The 22,704-nt window shown below is 41.3% G+C and overlaps 1 protein-coding gene across 3 annotated transcripts in view; it reads right to left on the bottom strand.

Moving 5' to 3' along the window:
• LOC125457916 (zinc finger and BTB domain-containing protein 7C) overlaps positions 1-22,704 on the bottom strand; it is a 211,387-nt gene that overhangs the window by 54,925 nt on the left and 133,758 nt on the right. For all 3 annotated transcript variants that reach the window (XM_059649803.1, XM_059649806.1, XM_059649805.1), the window contains 2 exons: positions 22,030-22,163; positions 12,124-12,262 (listed from right to left, as the gene is read on the bottom strand). The gene's annotated coding sequence lies outside the window, so the exon portion shown is untranslated. The remainder of the gene's footprint in view (positions 1-12,123; positions 12,263-22,029; positions 22,164-22,704) is intronic.

Raw genomic sequence — 22,704 nt, 5'->3', positions numbered from 1 at the left:
TTATTCTGGATGAGAAAACGGTGCTGATTAGTTGTAAACAGGACTCCAATCGGTATGAACATTGAAGTAGAGGATGTACCAAGCAACAATTAAATACCAAACTTTTGTTTAAAATAAATACACAATTTGACTCTGGTGAGTCAAGTCATTGCCATGGGCACGCACCAGGGAATGTTCCCCTAAGCTTCTGTTTGGTTGAAAAAATGCAATGCTAGACATATTCATCCATTTGCATTGGAATATATGTAGCTTCTGGCATGCATAAGTAAGAAACACTGTAAAGTAACTGGAAGATCTAAACTGGTTCTTAGTGTAACTGTTACACAATCCGATTGTTTCGCAAGTGTTGTCCAATCACAAAATCTGACCCCATCTTTGGCACTGTTCAGAGTACTTCATTCATGATCTGGTGAGTTATGGTCAGTACCCAACCTGTTATGAAACACTGGTGTGCTGCTTGATACATAAAAACGTACAACATAAGAATGGAAATAGGCCATTTGGCCCCTGAACCTGCTCCAACATTCACAAGATCATGGCTGATCTGTTTGTGTTTCAATTTCTGCATTTCTATCTGTCCCAATATTCTTTGATTCCTTTGCTGAACAAGAAATTTGTCCATCTCTGCTATAAATATATTCAATACCCATCACTACCACCTTCTGATATAGTTCATACTTTTCTCCTTGTCTCTGTCATAAAAAGGTAGCCTCTCATTTTTACGGAGTGCCCCTTTCTACACTCACACACTACAGGAAACATCCCTTCCCCGTTCATCTTGTGAAGACAATTCAGGTTTTATATTCTTCAAACAAATTACCCCTCATGAAAACAACCAAGTCTGTCTAAAATTTCCTCATAAGATAACTGCTCATTCCATTTGTCATAGTCTCCGAGACCATAAGAAATAGGAGTAGAAGTAGGCCATTTAGCCCCTTGAGCCTACTCCATCATTCAATGGTTGATCTGATACCCTCACCTTTACTGTCCTGCATATTCCCCCTTTCCCCTGATTGTAATAATGATCAAGAATCTATCTTAGTCTTAAATATATACAAGGACTCGGACCCCCCTCTCCACCCTGACCTCTCTCTGTAGTAAGGAATTCGAAAAACTCACCAATCCTCAGAGAAGAAACTCCTCCTCATCTCGGTTTTAAATTTGTACTGCTTTATTCTCAGACTATGTTAGACTGACCCAAGAGGGTGAGCATCCACGAAGCATTTACCCTGTCAAGCCCCTAAGAATCCTATACGTTTCAACAAGATCACTTATCCTTCTCCTAAACACCACTGAGTAGAGTCCTACCCTTATGAGCGTTTTGCTCATAAGACAATTCCTGCAAATCAGAGATCATCCTCGTGAACATTTTATGAACGATCTCCAATGAAATGGTAACATTTCTTTAAATAAGGGGACCAAACCTGCTCCAGATGTGGTCTCACCTATGCCTTGTGCAATTGCAAGAAGAATGTCCTTATATTCTTATACTCCAACTCACTTGAAATAAGAACAACATTCAATTAGCCTTCCTGATTACATGCTGCACCCTGTATGCTAGCTCTTGTGTTCCATGCTCAATTACCCTCAAGTACCTTTGAGTTGCAGCTTTCTGCAGTTTGTTTCCATTTAAATAATATTTTGTTCTTTGTTCTCCCTTACAAATTGAACAAGTTCACATTTTCCCACATTATACTCCATTTGTAAGCTTCTGGCTTACTTAACCCATCAATATCTCACTACGAATTGTTTGTATCCCTCTCACAAACTGCCTTTCCATCTATTCTCGTGTCATCTGCAAATCTGGCTAGAGCTCATTCACCTCCCTCCTCCAAATCATTACTATACATATGATAAACAGTTGCAATCCCAGTACTGATCCCTGTAGAATTCCACTAGTCTCAGGTTACCCACTCAAAAAATAAACCCTTATCCACTCACTGTTTCCTGCCCTTTAGCCAATATACTACCTCTAACATTGTGGGCTCTTAGTCCTCAATCTTTTAAGGTGAGGTACCAAGTCAAATGTTGAATACCACTTCTTTACTGACGGTGATGGTACTTAATTCTGTACACATATTTTAGGATTCATGAGATGTTTCAAGTATCTTCCACCATAAAGGTTCATGAAAAATATCTGTTTTACTCCTTTGCCATTTCTTTGTTCCCCACATGTTTATGCTGCAGCTCTACAAAACTCTGGTGAGACCACACTTGGAATATTGTGTCCAGTTCTGATCGCCCTATTATAGGAAAGATGTGGAGGCTTTGGAGACGGTGCAAAGGAGGTTTACCAGGATGCTGCCTGGACTGGAGGGCTTGTCTTACGAAGAGAGGTTGACTGAGCTCGGACTTTTCTCTCTGGAGAGAAGGAGGAAGAGAGGTGACCTGATCGAGGTGTACAAGGTAATGAGAGGCATGGATAGAGTCGATAGCCGGAGACTTTTCCCTAGGGCAGGATCGACTGCCACGAGGGGTCATAGTTTTAAGGTGTTAGGAGGAAGGTATAGAGGAGACATCAGAGGGAGGTTCTTCACCCAGAGAGTTGTAAGCGCATGGAATAGTTTACCGGTGGTAGTCCTGGAAGCAGAGTCATTATTGACATTTAAGCGACTGCTGGACATGCACATGGACAGCAGTGAATTGAGGGGAATGTAGGTTAGGTTATGTTATTTTTGGATTAGGAATATTCCACGGCACAACATCGTGGGCCGAAGGGCCTGTACTGTGCTGTACTTTTCTATGTTCTATAACCATCTCCCCAGGTTCATTTCCTACGAAGTCTATGTAAATTTTGACCTGTCTCTTTCTTTTTATATATTTAAAGGGATCTTATTGTCAGTTTTCATATTTAGTTACTACTTTTCCTTGTAGTTTATTTACTTTCTGCTTACAGGTATTTTAACCTACCTTTATGGATTCTGAATTTACACCAGTTTTCAGGGCCATCACTGACTTTTGCCTCCTTTTCTGACAGTTTTGAATTCTCCTTCCTTGGTTAGCCATGATTGGTTAGTCCCTCTCAGAATCTTTCCTCCTAACGGGAGTGTATTTTTGCTGAGAGTCATGAGTTATCTCCTTAAACGTCTGCCATTGCTTGCTGCAATTCCTGCTGATCTATGCAGCCACTTCACTTTAGCTAATTCTACCCTCATTTCATTGCAATTTTCTTTATTTAAATTAAACATTTCTTTCCAACCCAACTTTCTCACACACTAATTGAATATTGAATTCTATCTTATTATGATCACTCATTTCTGCCCTGATTTTTTCTATGTCATTTCTTCATTCCCCGTTACTACTTCTTCAGCCTCATTTTCCAATGGTCCAATGTCTATGCTTGCCTCTTATCTTTTAGATACATAAGACACTTTTGCAATTTTGGAAAATGCATTACTAGTTAGCTTACTCTCATATTTCATCTTTTTCTTTTCAACACAACCCCATCCAATTTTTTTTAAGTTATCCTCTGCTGGTTTTTAAGGCTTCCCAATCCTCTGGCTTTCCACTGATCTTAACCATACTGTATGCTTTTTCTTTTGCATTTATGCTGACCCAGGCTTCCCTTGTCAGCAATGATTGCCTCGTACTTGCCTTCATCAGCCAGGGCGTTGAACACAGGAGCAAAAAAGTCTTGACACAGTGTTACAAAACATTGGTTAGGTCACAGATAGAATACTGTGGGCAGTTCTGGTTGCTACACCAATCAGAATGGTTTGACTGCACTGGAGAGGGGTGCAGAGGATACTCACCAGGAATTTGCCTGGGATGATGAGTAGTCTCAGTTAGGACAGACTGGATAAGTTGGCTTTGTTTTCCTCGGAGCAGAGGAGGCTGATCTGATTGAGGTATACAAAATTATGAGAGGCATAGGCAGAGGAGAACGTGAGAATTTTTTCCATACACGAGAATATAAAAGGCCAGTGGGCATGAGTTTAAGGAGAGAAATAAGTGGTTTACAGGAGATTGGAGAAAAAATAACTTCTATCAAACAGGGTTGTAGAAATGTGGAACATGTTGCCTGAGAGGGTGGTGGAGGCAGGTACTCTCACAGCATTTAAGCAGCATCTGGATGAGCACTTGAAATGCCATATTGTAGTAGGCAACGGACCAAGTGCAGGTAAATGGGATTAGTGCAGATAGGTGTTTGTTGGTCCGTATCGACATGGTGGGCTGAAGGGCCAGTTTGTGTGCTCTATGATTCTAAGAATTGTGCACATTGACCCAGATGGACTCCCAGTTAAGCACATCCAAGATTTTAAATTTCATATCTTGGTTGTTGAATTCCTTCATGACCTTGCCACCTTTCTATCTTGCTGTAATCCCCCCCAGCCCATAGCCCTACAAGATTCTGACATGCCTCCATTCCTGGCGTCACCAACATCCCAATTTTAATTGCTCCATCTTTGGCAGGTACACTTTCAGCTGCTGTAGCCCCAATTTCTGGAATCCCCTCCCTAAATCTCAATGCCATTCTACATCACTGTCCTACTCGAAGGTATACCATGAAACTTACCTCATACACTAAGCTTTGATTATTTCCCCTCATGTTTCTTATGTGCTTCATGGTCAATTTGGTCTAAAAATGCTGCTGTTCAATATCCTGATGTGTTACTATATAAGGGATCAACATGCTAACTGTGGAGACATGCAAGCATTTTTACCAATACAGCTAAATTTTCAAACATTAGTTTGAAACCCAATATCATTACAGATATTGGAGACAGTGAGAACTGCTGATGCTGGAGGCAGAAATAACACAGTGTGGAGCTGGAGGAATACAGCAAGCCAGACAGCATCATTTCTGAAGAAGGGTCCCGACCCAAAATGTCAACTTTTCTACTCCTCTGACGCTGCACGGCCTGCTGTGATCCTCCAGCTCCACAGGTGTTATCATTATAGATATCGCTGTTTTTGTTGTTTTTCCCAAAACTGTGATTTTATTGTGATTATTGCCATATTCTTGCCGGTACTTTAAAGCAGTAATGTTTGACATGTCAGCTGAGAAATCACAGGTCAGTATTTCAGACAGCAACTGCTTTCAAATTTGGCTACGAAAAGGCCTTAAGCGTGATTTTATCCACAACTATCAGTAAACTTTCATATTTTCTGTGACCATTCATTAACTAAAGGTACTGACTCTTGAAACCAAAGTGGAAAATTTAGAGCAGGCAGATATAAAAATGTTCCGTCATTGAGGAGCGCCAATTGCTCAACAAAATTAAATCATTATATTTTTCCAATGCATGGATAATGCAGGATACTCTTACAATTTCCATGGAGACCAACAAACTTTAAAGATAGTTGAGGTTCTAGTAACTGACTGGATAGATCACATGACAACATTTCAACTTTTACTGAATCACACATACTAAAATCAATGTAAACACTAGAAAAAGACCCCATTGGAACTTTGAATAATGCTGAAAATACACCATAATATTTTGTTTTGCTCCTTAACTGGGCCCTTCCTACTTAGAGAACTAGTTCAAAGCTATTCTCAGCTTCTAATATCTGGTTTCCTTTACCCTTTTCAGACGGATAACTTCTGATCTCCAAATGGACTTTTGTGGGGGAGGCGTCATTTGTTTCTACCCAGAGCGAGGTGAGTTGTCTAGCCTTGTTTATATTCTCACAAACTTGGTCACTTGAGTCCAATTGCAAGCTCCCACCTACATTGTGCAGATGCCTAGAAGGCCATAATAATGCCCTCATTTTTTCGTAATTGTCTTTCTTTAGGTTTAGCAAAGTTATTTCTGACCCAATTTCCTCACTGTCACACTGAAAGCTAAATTCTATCACGTTATGGTCACTGTTCCTACGGGACCATTTCACTCTGAGATTAATTATTAAATCTGCCTAATTATAAATTGCCAGATCCAAAGTAGCCTGATCCCTGGTTGTATCCACAATATGTTGTTTTTGGAAACTTCCTCAAGGCCAATACTGCCAATTTGATTTTCCCAATCTGCATGAAGATTAAATTTATCAGTGTTCTGCCCCTTTTACAAGCCCTCATTATCTCCTGATTTGTTCATTGCCTCACAGTATAGCTACTGTTACAGGTTGGTAGACTATTCACATCAATGTCTACTTTGCCTTATTATTACTTGCCTCAATTCATATGGGTTTTACATCTTTTTTTAAAAATACGCTCATGGGTCATTGCCCTTGAGAGGACAGTGCTAAGCTGTCTTCTTGAAGCACTGCCGTTCATGTGCTGTAGATAAACCTACAATTTTGTTAGCAAGGGAATTTCAGAATTTTGACCCAGTGACACAGAAGGAAGGGCAATATATTTCCAAGTCAGGATTGACAGCAGCTTGGAAGGGAACTCGCTGATGGCATTGCTCCTATATATCTGCTGTCCTTGTCCTATGAAATAATAGGAGTCGTGGTTTCAGAAGGTGCTGTCTAAGGTGCCCTGGTGAATTTCTGCAGTGCATCTTGTAGATAGTACATATTGCTGCTAGCAAGGGTCAGTGGTGGAGTGACCTTCTATTGATAAGAAGGTACTGCTTGATAGTACTGTTGATTACAGGGGTGGCCGTGGGTGACAAGGGAAGTTAAGGACTGTATAAAGATAAAAGAGAAGTATAACATTGCAAAGATGAGCAGGAAGCCGGAGGACTGGGAAGCTTTTAAAGGGCAACAGCGAATAACTAAAAAGGCAATACACACAGAAAAATTGAGTTATGAAGGAAAACTGGCCAAAAATTATAAAGGAGGATAGTAAAAGCGTTTTTAGGTATGTAAAAAGAAAGAAAATGGTTAAGACTAAAATTGGGCCCTTGAAGTCAGAAACGGGTGAATTTATTATGGGGAACAAGGAAATGGCAGACGAGGTGAATAGGTACTTTGGATCTGTCTTCGCTGGGGAAGACACAAGCAATCTCCCAGATGCAGTAATGGCTGAAGGACCTAGGGTAATGGACGAACTGAAGGGAATTTATATTAGGCAGGAAATGGTGTTGGGTAGACTGTTAGGTCTGAAGGCCGATAAGTCGCCGGGACCTGATGGTCTGCATCCCAGGGTACTTAAGGAGATGGCTCTAGAAATCATGGACGCATTGGTAATCATTTCCCAATGTTCTATAGATTCAGGGTCAGTTCCTGTGGATTGGAGGGTGGCTGATGTTGTCCCACTTTTCAAGAAAGGAGGAAGAGAGAAAACAGGAAATTATAGACCTATTATATTCCTAGAAGCATGGCATTCCAACCGGAATTCAATCAACAAACACATTGACTTGGAGCCAATCTACCATCCCCTGAGAAAAAGAACATCACCAACCCAAGGAAACCTAACCAGATAAATAGAAAGCGGGACATAACACCAACGCTTCATCAGAGGCTCACTGATGATGTTATCTAGAATGGTGACGAAACGTCTGAAAACTAACCTTCCAGCTCAGCGAGCAAACTCATATCCAGAATTATAGACCGGTTAGCCTGATGTCAGTGGTGGAAAAGATGCTGGAGTCAATTATAAAAGATGAAATTACGAATCATTTGATAGCAGTAACAGGATAGGTCACAGTCAGCATGGATTTATAAAGGGGAAATCGTGCTTGACTAATCTTCTGGAATTTTTTGAGGATGTATCTATGAAGATGGACAAGGGAGAGCCAGTGGATGTAGTATACCTGGACTTTCAGGAAGCCTTTGATGAAGTCCCACATAGGAGATTGGTGAGCAAAATTAGGGCACATGGTATTGGGGTCAAAGTACTGGCTTGGATTGAAAATTGGCTGGCTGACACGAAGCAAAGAGTAGTGATAACCGGGTCTCTTTCAGAATGGCAGGCAGTGACCAATGGGGTACCACAAGGTTCGGTGCTGGGGCCGCAGCTGTTTACGATATACATTAATGATATAGACGAAGGCATTAAAAGTAATATTAGCAAATTTGCTGATGAAACAAAGCTGGGTGGCAGCATGTAATGTGAGGAGGATGTTATGAGAATACAGGGTGAATTGGACAGGCTAGGTGAGTGGACGGATGCATGGCAGATGCAGTTTAATGTGGATAAATGTGTGGTTATCCACTTTAGTAGCAAGAACAGGAAGGCAGATTACTATCTAAATGGAGTCAAGTTAGGTAAAGGGGAAGTACAACGAGATCTAGGTGTTCTTGTACATCAGTCAATGAAAGCAAGCATGCAGGTACAGCAGGCAGTGAAGAAAGCTAATAGAATGCTGGCCTTCATAACAAGAGGAGTTGAGTATAGGAGCAAAGGGGTCTTTCTGCAGCTGTACAGGGCCCTGGTGAGACCGCACCTGGAGTATTGTGTGCAGTTTTGGTCTCCAAATTTGAGGAAGGACATTCTTGCTATTGAGGGAGTGCAGCGTAGGTTCACGAGGTCAATTCCCAGAATGGTGGGACTATCATATGTTGAAAGATTGGAGCGACTGGGCTTGTATACACTTGAGTTTAGAAGGATGAGAGGGGATCTGATTGAGACGTATAAGATTATTAAGGGATTGGACACTCTGGAGGCAAGAAGCATGTTTCCGCTGATGGGTGAGTCCAGAACCAGAGGACACAGTTTAAAAATAAGAGGTAGGCCATTTAGAACAGAGTTGAGGAAAAACTTCTTCACCCAGAGAGTAGATATATGGAATGCTCTGCCCCAGAAGGCAGTGGAGGCCAGGTCTCTGGATACTTTCAAGAAGGCGATGGATAGTGTTCTTAAAGATAGTGGAATCAAGGGTGATAGGGATAAGGCAGGAACAGGATACTGACTGTGGATGATCAGCCATGATCATAGTGAATGGTGGTGCTGGCTTGAAGGGCCGAATGGCCTACTCCAGCACCTATTGTCTATTGTCTACACCTTCCATCACTTAACCGACGATCAAGAGTAGACTGATGGGGTGGTAATTGGCCAGACTGGATTTGTCCTGCTTTTTGTGTACAGGATAATCCTGGGCAATTTTCCATATTGTCAGGTAGATGTCAGTATTATAGCTGTAGGGGAACAGTTTGTCCGGGAAATGGTGGGTTTGGAGCACACATCTGCAGTACTATTGCCGAAAGGTTGTCAGGGCCCATAGCCTTTGAAGTATACAGTGCCTCCAACCATTTCTTGATATTACATGGAGTGAATTGTGTTGACGTTGTTGTTGATTGGACTGGATTTGTCCGTTTTTTTGTGCAGGGCATATCTTGGCAATTTTCCACGTTGATGGGTAGCTGCCAGTATTGTTGCTGTACTGCAACAGCTTGACGAGGTGTGTGAGAAATTCTGGAGCACAAGTCTTTTGAGTGTTATTTCCAGAATGTTGTCAGGGCCTTTTTTTTTGCAGTATCCATGCCTCCAACATTTTTCAATATCACATACAGTGAATCAAATTGGCTGAAGACTGGTATTTGTAAGCTGGAGACCTCTGGAAGAGGCCAAGATAGATCATCCACTCAGCACTTCTAGCTGAAAATTGTTACAAAAGTTTCAATCTTATCTTTTGCACTGATAAGCAAGGGTCTCCCATCATTGAGGTTGGAGATATTTGTTGAGCCACTTCCTCTAATTGAGCTATTTGATTGTCTACCACCGTTCAAGACTGGATATGATGGGACTGCAGAGCCTGGATCTGACCAGTTGTTTGTGAGATTGCTTAGCTCTATCACCCACTGCTTAGACTGGTTGGCACATAGATAGTCCAACTTTTGTCAATCACTAGACAGACACCTAATTTTTAAGTATGCCTGATGCTGCTGCTGGCATGACCACCTGTACTTTTGATTGTGCCAGAGCTGATCCTCTGGTCTGATGGTAATGGTAGAGTACGGAATATGGGGCTATGAGGTTGCAATTTTTGCATTGTGTATGATTCTGCTTCTGCTAATGGCCCACAGTGCCTCATGTATTAGTTCAAAATCTACAGTGATAGTGCTACACAATACAATGTTAGGTATGATCAATGTGAAGATGGGACGTCATCTCCACAAGCACTGTGCAGTGGTCACGCTTAATGATGCAGTCGTAGACAAATGCTCTGCAGCAGGCAGATTGGTGATGATCTTCCAATTCAAAATTTTTAATTGCTATCAAACTCACTCCATCTTGTATTAAGAAAACCTCACCACCCTTGTCTTCTTGCCTGTCCTTCTGAAAAGTCCATATTGCTGAATATTTAGTTTCCAGCTTTAATCTCTTTGACCCCCCTTGCTGCTTTGGCTTTTGTCCATCGTGTCCCACTCTGGGTATCATTACTTACATATCTACTCTGCAAAAGCTGCCAATTATTTTGCTTTGTAAACCTATATACTCTGTCTCCAGAACCACACCCATTTTATTTTGTTTCATGTCCTCTCCGCAGCCCTGGTTGTTCAATTTGCAGGACACTGGTACCAGCACAGTTCAAGTGAAGCCCATCCCACCCGTATGGCTCTCCTCTGCTTCTGTCCTGGTGCCAATGCCCCACGAACCCAGTCCTCTCACACCATGCATTTAACCTACTGACTTTATTTACCAAAGCCGGTTTGCCTGTGGCTCAACATAGAACATAGAACATTACAGCACAGTACAGGCCCTTCGCTCCTCGATGCTGTGCCAACCTGTCATACCGATCTCAAGCCCATCTAACCTACTCTATTCCATGTACGTCCAAATGCTTGTCCAATGATGACTTAAATGTACCTAAAGTTGGCGAATCTACTACCGTTGCAGGCAAAGCGTTCCATTCCCTTACTACTCTTTGAGTAGTGATGACACGATTATTTTCTTGGAGGTACTCCTTTCTAATTTAGTTCCTAATTATTCAAATCCATCTAGTAAAATCTCCTTTTTAGTCCTATAAATATCACTGACACCAGCACAGATGACAAAACTGCAACCCTTCCCTCCTACTCCAAGTTCATTACCAGCCCTGAGATGATGCCCTGGCACTGTGCAGTCAACACAGAGTTCAGAACCAAAGTTTACAACTTCAGAGAACAGTATCTGTAACACTACTTAAGAATATCAGCACAGGATACAGTAATAATAATATCTAATATCAGCAGAATGTAAGACTATCTAGGCAAAACATGCAATATGCACAAAACAGTCAATATTATCCGACTATGGGTACTGCTGCTGAAAACAAACTATTTTGAAGCTTGTTGTCAGTATCACACTAAGGTCTGAGCTAAGCATAGCTCACTTTCAAAACACAGATTCCATTGATTCTACAATTCTCATCCTCAGATTCCTACAACCCTCCTCCTACTGCGACAGGCAATTGGCGTAGGCCTGGTGCTATAAGCACAATTTGGGATTAGTGAACACAAAGGGAAGTGGTTTAAGCAGAGGATAAAACAGACTTTTAGCTATCATATTTCTGAGGCATGGGTACATCTCCATGAAGTAATTTTCTTTTATCTTAGTCAGGTCCCAGCTCCTAATTGCAAGCTCGTGTTGCTCTATAGATTGCACTGACATTGAGAGAAGGTGCATTCTCCTGGGTTTTGCTATGATCCTTCCCACGCAACCATTTTCATTCAGTTTTAATATTTATTCCCTTGTTGCAAGACTTGATTTTATTACATTCTATCACTATATATGAAGTCTGCTGTCTTCATTATTTCATGGGTTCTTGCTTTCAGATATGCAGACACAATGGCAAGTTGACCTTCTTGGGCTTATAGTTTCCTAAACCTGTACGAAATTTATATACATGCGGATGATGGTTGAACAAATATTCACAGTGGTGCCAATTCAGCAGCTCACACTTCCAAAAAAAAATGAGAAGATAATAGATCTTACACACAAGTATATGCAAAGCCATTCATTCTGACCTTGACATTAATCCATCTAACTTTAAACTACAACAATCATCAAACAGTGGTAATTATTGTGAAATGAAGAGGTCAGGCTTTGTGATTTTCTTGGCTATTCATTCTGCAAAGTAATTCTGTTTCCTGGAGATGGGTTAGAAATGTACACCCACCACACCCCACTCAAAAAATAAATTCTTGGCTGAGAGCCCAAGTGGCTGCCTAAAAGAACCTGCAAAACCACACAGTTTCAAGAGTCACAAGAACTAAACAGAAATGTCATGTTCTACCATCAGAAATGAAGCCCTTGATCAATGTAATTTATAAATTGCTCATGTTAAATGTAAGAATTTGGAATTGACTTACTCTTTTTATTTGTTCAGGAGATGTGACTTCACTGGCTGGGCCAGCATTTACTGCCAATTCCTAATTGCCCTTGACAAGGCGGTGATGAGTTCCTTTCTTGAACTGCTGTAGTCCATTTGGTGCAGACAGGTCAACAATGCTGTTTTCATAAAATCATAAATTTACACAATTTAATAACTTAGTTAGAAGTCCATTTTAAAATAGTTAATTCTAGGATCTACCAAATGTAGCAAAAACGTTTGCCTTTTACGCAATCATAAATTCTGTAGGGCATGAAATTACAGTGAATCATAGGAAGTCTGTCTCTGTGGCACCATTTACATCTTTTGTGAGATTTTTTATTGTTTTCAATTATTCATTCCATCGCCAACTTTTTCCGAATTACAGACAGTTCCCAGGTTACAAACAGGTTCTGTTCTGGAGTACATTTACAAGTCAAATTGCACACAGGTCTGAACACAATGCAAAGCAGCTGTTCTTAAGTACAGGAAATTTTCATTACGTCAGGCCTTTAAAATTATAACTACGTATGGGATTCTAATCGTTAAGTACAAGCATGCGAAAGTCAGACATTCATAAATCGGTGACCCCCTGTATTCAATTCACATTCACCATTGAGGATATTTACCAATACATGTTGAATTCCACCATGTTGTCTCATCCGCTGAAACACAAGTGAATAAGTGCAAAGTCAACATGTAAGTGAAGAGCATTGACCAATAAGGTCATGGAATGAAGTAGATCTGAGACTTAAAGAAAGTGCAGAAAAGAAAAAATCTCAAGTTTGAGCTTAGTTCATTTGGTGTTTATTTCTGCAACTGGTTCCCATTCACACACATTGCTAATCCTCTGAATCATAGAATCATAGCACTTTGTTGGCAATTGTCTCAAGCACTTTTCCAGATCAGAACTCGCTTGGGTTTTGATTTGTCAATACTTGAAAACAACTGTAAAAAATACAATTTTGAAGTAACTGCTTGTCTTTGAGAGTTGAGGCCTGCAATTTCCATCGATAAAAACTTACTCTGACACCAAAGAGATAGTTTATACACACATTAAAAATACAACTTTCTTTTATATGAGCAGAACAGCAATATCAGACCAGAAACTTACTTTTATTAATTTACGGGAGTGGGCATCCCTGGATAGGTCAGCATTTATTGAACATCCTTAATTGTGTTTGAGGTAAAGGGGGTAAACTGTAAACCTTGGATGAACCAGAAAATCCACTCCCTACAGAAGACTTTACGCACAGCATTCAAGTCAGGTGACCTGGACCAATGCAGAAAATCAAGACATGACCTCCGCAAAGCTATCAGGGAGGCCAAGAGGCAGTACTGGTCCAAGTTAGAGGCCCAGTCCTACGAACAGACCTCCCCCACCATCTATGCAAGGCCTAAACAACGTTATGGGACACAAAATGTAAGATAGTGGACGATGACACGTCCCTCCCTGATGTGCCTTAGGCTTTCTATGCTCGATTCAAGAAGAATACCACCGGCATGGTGACACCTGCCCCGACAGCCCCAGACACACCCGTTCCCTCTGTCACTGCTTCAGACATCAAATCATTCTTCCTGGGAGTCAACCCAAGGAAAGTGACGGGCCTGGACGGTGTCCTTGGCCAAACACTCAGATCCTGTGCAGATCAGCTGGTGAAGGTACTCACTGACGTCTTCAACCTCTCCCTCCTACAGGCTGAAGTCCCCACCTCCTTCAAGAAGACAACCATCAACCCTGCACCCAAGAAAACATATGCAGTGTGCCTTAATGACTCCTGACCAATAGCTTGGACTTCATTAATCATGAAGTGCTTCCAGAGGCTATTCCTGGCCCACATCAACTCCAGTCTCCCAATGTGCCTTAATCCCCTCAGTTTGCCTACCAATATTTAGAGCTAATTCTCTATCCATGCTAATATATTACTTCCAAAACAGTAGTCTCTTTATCTTATGTCTTAACCTTTGTGAGATGCCTGTAAAAAGCTTGCCAGAAGTCCAAATATAACACATCTACTGGTCCCTTCTATCTATCCTGGCTGAGACTTCTCAAAGAATTCTAATAAATTAGTCAGACACTATTTCCCTTTCATGAAGCCATGGTGACTCTATTTGGTTAGATCATGATTTTCCAAAGGTTCTTTGATTACTTCCTTAACAATTGATGCCAACAATAGATGTTAGGCTAATCTTCACCCACTTTTTGAATAGGGGTATCACATTGGCAGTTTTCTAATCCTCTGGCACTTCTCAAGAATCCAATGAGCTTTGGAAAATTACAATCAAGCATCAATAATCTCTGGAGCTACCTCTTCTAGCATTCTAGGATGTAAGCCTTTAGGGCCAGGGGACTTATCTCCCCTTAGCCCCGTTAGTTTATCTAACATACTTCTCTCGTGATGGTAATGGTACTGGTACTTAATTCCTCCCCCATATCTTTTGAGGACTAATGGCATGTTCGAAGTGCTTCCACCATAAAAATGGATGCAAAATATCTGTTTAACGCCTTTGCCACTAACTTGTTCCCCAAAATTGTCTCCCCAGGTTCATTTTTTAAGGGGTGTCTGTTCACTTTGACCTTTGTCTTCCTCTTTATATATTTAAAGAAATTCTTACTGTCAGTTTTTATATTCCATGTTAGGTTGCCCTCGTAGTTGTTTTTTCTGTCTCTGTTAACATTTTCGTTCTCATTTGCTGGATTCTGAACCTTTTTTCCTTTAAGGGAAGAGGGCGTCGCTGGCTAGGCAGCATTTATTGCTCATCCCTAATTGCCCAGAGAGCAGGTCAGAGTCAACCACATTGCTGTGGTTCTGGAGTCAGATGTAGGCCAGACCAGGTAAATATGGTAGTTTCCTTTTCTAAAGGATATTAGTGAACCAGATGGGTTTTCTCTGACAATTGACATTGGATTCATGGTCATCAATTGATTCTTAAGTCCAAATATTTCTTATTGAATTCAAATTCCACCATCTTCCGTGGCAGAATTCAAACCCGGGTCCCCAGAACATTACCTGGTCAGTCCAGCGGTAATACCACTAGGCCATTGCCTCCCCAATTTATCACAGTCTTTGGCGCCATCATTGATTTTTGCCTCCTGATATGCCTTTTCTTTCAATTTAATACTCTCTTTTACTTTATTGGTTGGTTGATCCCTTTCTTAGAATTTTTTCTCCTGACTGGAATGTAATTTTGCTGACAGTCATGCATGTCTACTACTGCTTGCTTATCACAGCCCAGCTATCTATCCACTCAGACCTACATTTCTCACTTTTGAACCAACTATTAAATTCTATCATGTTATGATCACCACTTACCAGGTGTTCTTTTACTCTGAGGTCATTTATTGACCCTGACTCATTAACTATTATCAGATCCGAGATAGTCTGCTCCCTCATTAGCTCCACAACATACTGCTCTAGGAAACTATCCCCAATGTACTCTATGAATTCATTGCCATAGCTACGACTTCCAGTTTCATTAACCCAATCAACTCGAAAATTAAAGTCACCTGTAATTATTGTTCGATTCTTTTTACATTCTCCTATTATTTTTTGTTCGTAGCCTTTCCCACTGATGCCCTTTAGTCTAAAACCACAACCTAGTCATAGATAGAGTCAAGGAGTCATACAGTACAGAAACAGACCCTTCAGCCCAAATCATCTGTGCTGACCAGATTTCCACCACTGAATTAGTCCCATTTGGAGTCATGGAGTCATAGAGTCATAAGCACAGAAACGGACCCATTTGTCCAGCCAGTCCAAGGCGAACATAATCCCAACCTAAACTAGTCACAGCTGCTTGCTCCTGTCCCATATCCCTCCAAATCTTTCACCACTCATATTTACATTCAAATGTCTTTTAAATGTAACAGTACATGTATCCACCACTTCATCAGGAAGTTCACTCCACGCGCTAACCACCCTCTGTGGTAAAAATTTGCATCTCATGTCTTTTTTTAAATGTCTCTCCTCTCACCTTAAAGATGTGCCCCCTAGTCTTGAAATTCCACGTTTTAGGGAAAACACAACTACTGTCAGCTCTATCTATACCTCTCATTATTTTATAAACTTCTATCAGGTCACCTCTCAAACTCCTACGTTCCAGTAATAAAAAGTCCCAGTCTATCCAGTCTTTCCTTATAATTCAAACTTCCCATACCCAGCAACATCCCAGAAAATCTCTCCTGAACCCTCTCCAGCTTGATAACATCCTTTCTGTAACTAGGTGAGCAGAACTGGACACAGGAGAACAGACCTCACCAATGTCCTATATAGCTGCAACATAACTTTCCAACTCTTAAACTCAAAAGGACTGAGAAATGAAGGCAAGAGTGCCAAATGTCTCTTTAACCATACTGTCTACATGTGATGCAAACTTTAAAGAAGTATATATCTGCACCCCTAGGTCCCTCTTTTCGACATCACTACACAAGGCCCTACCATTAATTGTATGAGCCCCACTCTTGTTTTTTGCACCAAAATGCAATGCCTCACATTCATCCTGATTGAACTCGATCTGCCATTTTTCAGCCCATTGACCCATTTGATCAAGATCCCTCTAATCTTAGAAAACCTTCTTCACTGTGTACAATGCCACCAATTTTGATGGCATCCACAAACTTCTTAACCATGCCTCATATTCTCATCCAAATAATTTGTATAAATGACAAACCAAAGAGGACCCAGAACTAATTGCTATGAAAGGTCTAGGCCCGAAACATCAGCTTTTGTGCTCCTAACATGCTGCTTGGCCTGCTGTGTTCATCCAGCTCTACACTTTGTTATCTCGGATTCTCCAGCATCTGCAGTTCCCATTATCTCTGCTGTGGAACACTGCTGGTCAGAGGCCTCCAGTCCGAAAAGCAACTCTCCACCATTTCTCTCTGTCTCCTGCCATTAAGCCAATTATGTATCCAAGTGGCAAGCTCACCTTGAATCCCACCTGACCCAACTTCACTAATTAGTCTACCATGTGGAACCTTGTCAAATAAACAACGTCTACTGATCTGCCAGGTAACTGTCAAAAAACTCAATCAAGTTTGTGAGGCACGATTTCATTGCACAAACCCATGCTGACTATCCCTCATTAATTCTTGCCTCTCTAAACATTCATAACTTCTATCTTTTATGATCATCTCCAACACTTTACCCATGATGAAGTCTGGCTCACAGGTCTATCGTTTCCTGGTTTCTCCTTACAATCTTTCTTAAATAAAGGTACAACATTAGCCACCCTGTAGTCATCAGGCAGCTCACTCATAGTTATAGATGTTGCAAATATTTTTGCAAGGAGTCTTGTAATTTCCTCCCTTACTTCCCACAACATTCTGGGATACATTTGATCAGGTCCTGGAGATTCATCCACCTTTATATTCTCTATAACTTCCCAAACTTGCGGTTCTGTAATGTGGACTGTTTTTAAAACATCAGAGTTTATTTCTCTGCATTCTCTTGACTCCATTTCCTTCTCCAGAGTAAAAACTGACAAGAAATATTCATTAGAGATAATGGGAACTGCAGATGCTGGAGAATTTTAAGTGTCTTTGCCATCGCCTGGGGCTTAACACAAACACAACCTCCTTGATCTATAAGAGGCCCAACCCTTTCTCTAGTTACATTCTTGCTCTTAATGTATTTGTAAAATCTCTTTGGATTATCCTTATCCCTACCTCCCAGTGCTACCTCATATCCCTTTTTGCCTTCCCGGTTTCTCTCTTAAGATTACCCCTACACTCTCTATATTGATTAAGAGATTCAATTGAACTAAGTTGTCCGTATCTTAAAAAAGATTCTCTTTTATTCTTGACTAGAACCTCAATATCTTTATTCATCCATTGTTCCTTAATCTTACCAGCCTTACCCCTCACTCCCAACAGGAACAAAATGCCTCTGAACTCTCATCATCACACTCTTGAATGCTGCCACTTGTCAGACGTCCCTTTATCTGCGAACAGTCTACTCCAATCAACTTTTGAAAGTTCTTGTTTCATACAAGTTCTTGTCTCATACCATTAAAAATCGCCTTACTCCAGTTGAAAACTTTAACTTTTAGGGAAGGCTTACTCTTTTCGATAACCATTTTAAAACAAATCGAAGTACAATCATGAGACCCAAAGTGTTACCCTTGGCCTATATCCCGCTAGACCTTTCCTATCCATTTGCCTGTCCAAATGCTATTCACCTTATTTATTATGCCCCTTATGATTCTGTAAACCTCTAAGATCACTTCTCAGCCTCCTACACTCCTTGGAGAAAGTTCCAGCCAATCCAGCCTCTTCGTATAACTCAAACCTTCAATCTCAGTAACATCTTTCTAAGTCTTATTGCACTCTTCCCAGTTCAATAAAATCCTTCCTATAGCAGCATAACCAGAATTGTAAGCAATATTTCAAATGTGGCCTTACAAATGTCTTGAACAACTACAACATAATGTCCTCATTTCACTCTAGAGATTAAAATGCGCCAACTAGGTTAATATTTTACTATGAGTAATTGCTACATTTTGTTTCAGATTAAGAGTTCAATTGAGAATCTACCTGCCCACTTGGATGTGAAATATATTCCATGGCAAAATCTACTGGAGGAAAACCTTAAAAAGCCCCCAAAATCAGGTTACAGGCTTCACGATGCATTGGGACATTGCGTGTGCAAACTGGTACCCACAACTGGCCACATAACAACATTGCCTACAATTCAGAGGTAATTTTCTGATAAATGCTTTGAAATGCCCTATGAAAGACAACATATATGTCTAACCAAATCCTTTCTTTCCAAATACTGTACCACTGTTTTTGCCATCAAGTGAACAATTCAGAAATATTACCGGTGGGGACCAAGGCAAGTTACCAGAACCTCCCACTCCAACAGATCAAACTGTCCTGTCATAAATAATTTTCTTTCATCACTAACTACTATGCATATTTTAATTGAAGCTCAAGTAGGCATTATTTTATATATATTACACATATATATATATATATATATACACATACATATAAAATATTATAGTGCCTTATGGAATTCTATTTCCAACAGATACTTTAATTACAGTAGGTTATCAATTGACAAAGTAAGTTGGTTCTGACATCAAATATTAGACATAAAACTCAAAAGTGACCAGAAATGCTTGTCCCAAATCTGCTACTGAAGTACAGATGGCCAATTGTATCATCTGTAGGTTCATCTATTTTGTTTATTACTCTGCCAGTGTCATCATTTTAACGTTCTGAGGAAGTGTCATCGGGCCCGAAACGTTAACTCTATTTTCTCCTTCACAGATGCTATCAGACCTGCTGAGCTTTTCCAGCAACTTTGTTTTTGTTCCTGATTTACAGAATCTGCAGTTCTTTTGGTTTTTATTTTGATCATTTTAATAATTGTGTTTGGTAAGTGTGAATAATTTCTTGAGCTATTGTCTCAATATGAAACAACCTAACCACCAGCCCTTGACATTCAATGATGTTACCATCACTGAATCCCCCACTTACAACATCCTGGGGATTACAATTGATCAGAAACTCAGCTGGACTCGATACATACCAACCTCCGCATACAACGCATTATCCTCCGACACTTCCGCCATTTACAATCCGACCCCACCACCCAAGACATCTTTCCATCCCCTCCCCTGTCAGCTTTCCGGAGAGACCACTCTCTCCGTGACTCCCTTGTTCGCTCCACACTGCCATCCAACCCCACCACACCCGGCACCTTCCCCTGCAACCGCAGGAAATGCTACACTTGTCCCCACACCTCCTCCCTCACCCCCATCCCAGGCCCCAAGATGACATTCCACATTAAGCAGAGGTTCACCTGCACATCTGCCAATGTGGTATACTGCATCCACTGTACCCGGTGCGGCTTCCTCTACATTGGGGAAACCAAGCGGAGGCTTGGGGACCGCTTTGCAGAACACCTCCGCTCAGTCCGCAACAAACAACTGCACCTCCCAGTCGCAAACCATTTCCACTCCCCCTCCCATTCTCTAGATGACATGTCCATCATGGGCCTCCTGCACTGCCACAATGATGCCACCCGAAGGTTGCAGGAACAGCAACTCATATTCCGCCTGGGAACCCTGCAGCCATATGGTATCAATGTGGACTTCACCAGTTTCAAAATCTCCCCTTCTCCTACTGCATCCCTAAACCAGCCCAGTTCGTCCCCTCCCCCCACTGCACCACACAACCAGCCCAGCTCTTCCCCCCCACCCACTGCATCCCAAAACCAGTCCAACCTGTCTCTGCCTCCCTAACCGGTTCTTCCTCTCACCCATCCCTTCCTCCCAACCCAAGCCGCACCCCCAGCTACCTACTAACCTCATCCCACCTCCTTGACCTGTCCGTCTTCCCTGGACTGACCTATCCCCTCCCTACCTCCCCACCTACACTCTCTCCACCTATCTTCTTTACTCTCCATCTTCGGTCCGCCTCCCCCTCTCTCCCTATTTATTCCAGTTCCCTCTCCCCATCCCCCTCTCTGATGAAGGGTCTAGGCCCGAAACGTCAGCTTTTGTGCTCCTGAGATGCTGCTTGGCCTGCTGTGTTCATCCAGCCTCACATTTTATTATCTTGGAATTCTCCAGCATCTGCAGTTCCCATTATCTCTGATACATAAACACAGTGGCTACAAGAGCAGGTCAGAGGCTGGGAATATTGCAGTGAGTCATGTCATAAGTCACGGGTGTGATGGAATACTTTCAATTTGCCTGGATGAGTTCAGCTCTAATAGCCCAAGAAGCTTGACGTCATCAAAGGCAAAGAGACTGCTTGATTAACACTATATCAACTGGCATTTGCTCCCTCCACCTCCAACACTCGGTAACAGCAGGTTGTACTTTCTACAAGGTGTACTGCAGAAATTCCCCAAAGATCCTCAGAAGCATGTTCCAACCCCACAACCACTTCCATCTGAAAGGACAAGGGAAACATTCACAGAGAACATCACCACCTGCAAGTTCCCCTCCAAGCTACTTGTCAACTTGAATTGGAAATATAATGCCACTTCTTCACCGTCGCTGGGTCAAAATTCTGGAATTTCCTCCCTGATGGCATTGTGGGTCAACCCACAGCAGGGGGACTGCAGCAGTTCAATTGAGCAGCTCACCACCAACTTCAAGGGCAACTAAGGACTAAATGCCAGCCAGTCAGTGATGCCCACATTCCAAAAACGAATAAAAATGTTTTAAATTAAGCATGAATTTAAGTTAAATTTTATTCTTTATTGCATGCCAAGGAAAACATTGAGGGGGAGAAGAGAAGAAAATTAAACATGACATTTTCTCACCCCTCAGTGTCCGACACTCCAGGGAAAACAGTCCCAAGCTATTCAGTCTCTCCCTATAGCTTAAACCCTCCAATCCTGGCACTATCCTTGTAAATCTTTTCTGAACCCTTTCAAGTCTCACAACATCATTCCTATAGGAGGGAGACCAGAATTGCATGCAGTATTCTAAAAGTGGCCTAATCAATGTCCTGTACTCAATGCACTTACCAATAAAGGCAAGCACACCAAACGCCTTCTTCACTAACCTGTCTATCTGCTACTTCACTTTCAAGGGACTATGAACCTGCACTCCAAGTCTCTTAGCAATAATCCCCAGGACCTAACCATTAAGTGTATACCTCCTGCCCTGATTTTCCTTTCCAAAATGCTCACCTCACATTTATCTAAAGTAACCTCCAACTGCTATTCCTCAGCCCATTTGCCCAACTAATCAAGATCCTGTTGTATTCTGAGGTCATCTTCTTTGCTGCACACTACATCATTAATTTCAGTGTCATTTGCAAACTTACTAAACATATCTCCCATATTCACATCCAAATCATTTGTACAAATTCTAACTGGATTTAATTTCAATAATCTCAAAATATGCAGTAAAGGGAAATTGTAAATTACATTAAACTTACTATCTTTATAGCCAGAGTCTGTTCTGCAATTCTGGATATCAGCTTCTGAGGAGAGATGTACCAATATTGGCATTGGACAGTTGACATTCCAGTTAGGTACCACTGATAAGATTCAAATGTCCTGATCAAACAGGCTGTCAAATAAAATAAAGAGAATAAAAGTTAATGCTTTATTAGACTTTGCTTATATACTAAATATGCATTTGGTAGAATTGTGCTTTGGTATGCTCACAAAATAAGCTAAAGGCACAGAGTTCCAATTCATAACTTATGCTACCTGTCAAAGAAGATCTCAGCTTCAGTCTCTAGTTAGGTGATTTTGTCTGAGTTGGCAGCTAAGGACTGTGATGAATAACTGCACCAATGTGCTTGACACCAGAGATAAAGCAAGCCTGCTTATCCACTCCTGTGCGCTAACCAGTGATTCAACAAGAAATGGAGGCTATTCAGTGACATATTCAGACAAGTACATTTTAAAAGCTTATTTTTTTGATAGCAAAGAATCCTAAGGAGTAATTTTATTTAGTGGGCTACCCAAGGAAAAAAACAACCTGTCCTACGGCAGAAATCTCAAACAGGCATAAGACATCTCGATGGAAGAAACTAAGCGATTAAAACATGCTTTAGGCGTCAGAAACATATAGCGATGTTCCTTTTTTCCAATATGGAAGATGG

This window comes from Stegostoma tigrinum, chromosome 1 (genome assembly GCF_030684315.1).
Source record: "Stegostoma tigrinum isolate sSteTig4 chromosome 1, sSteTig4.hap1, whole genome shotgun sequence".
In the NCBI taxonomy this organism is placed as follows: domain Eukaryota; kingdom Metazoa; phylum Chordata; class Chondrichthyes; order Orectolobiformes; family Stegostomatidae; genus Stegostoma; species Stegostoma tigrinum.
This window is presented reverse-complemented; position numbering and strand designations above follow the sequence as displayed.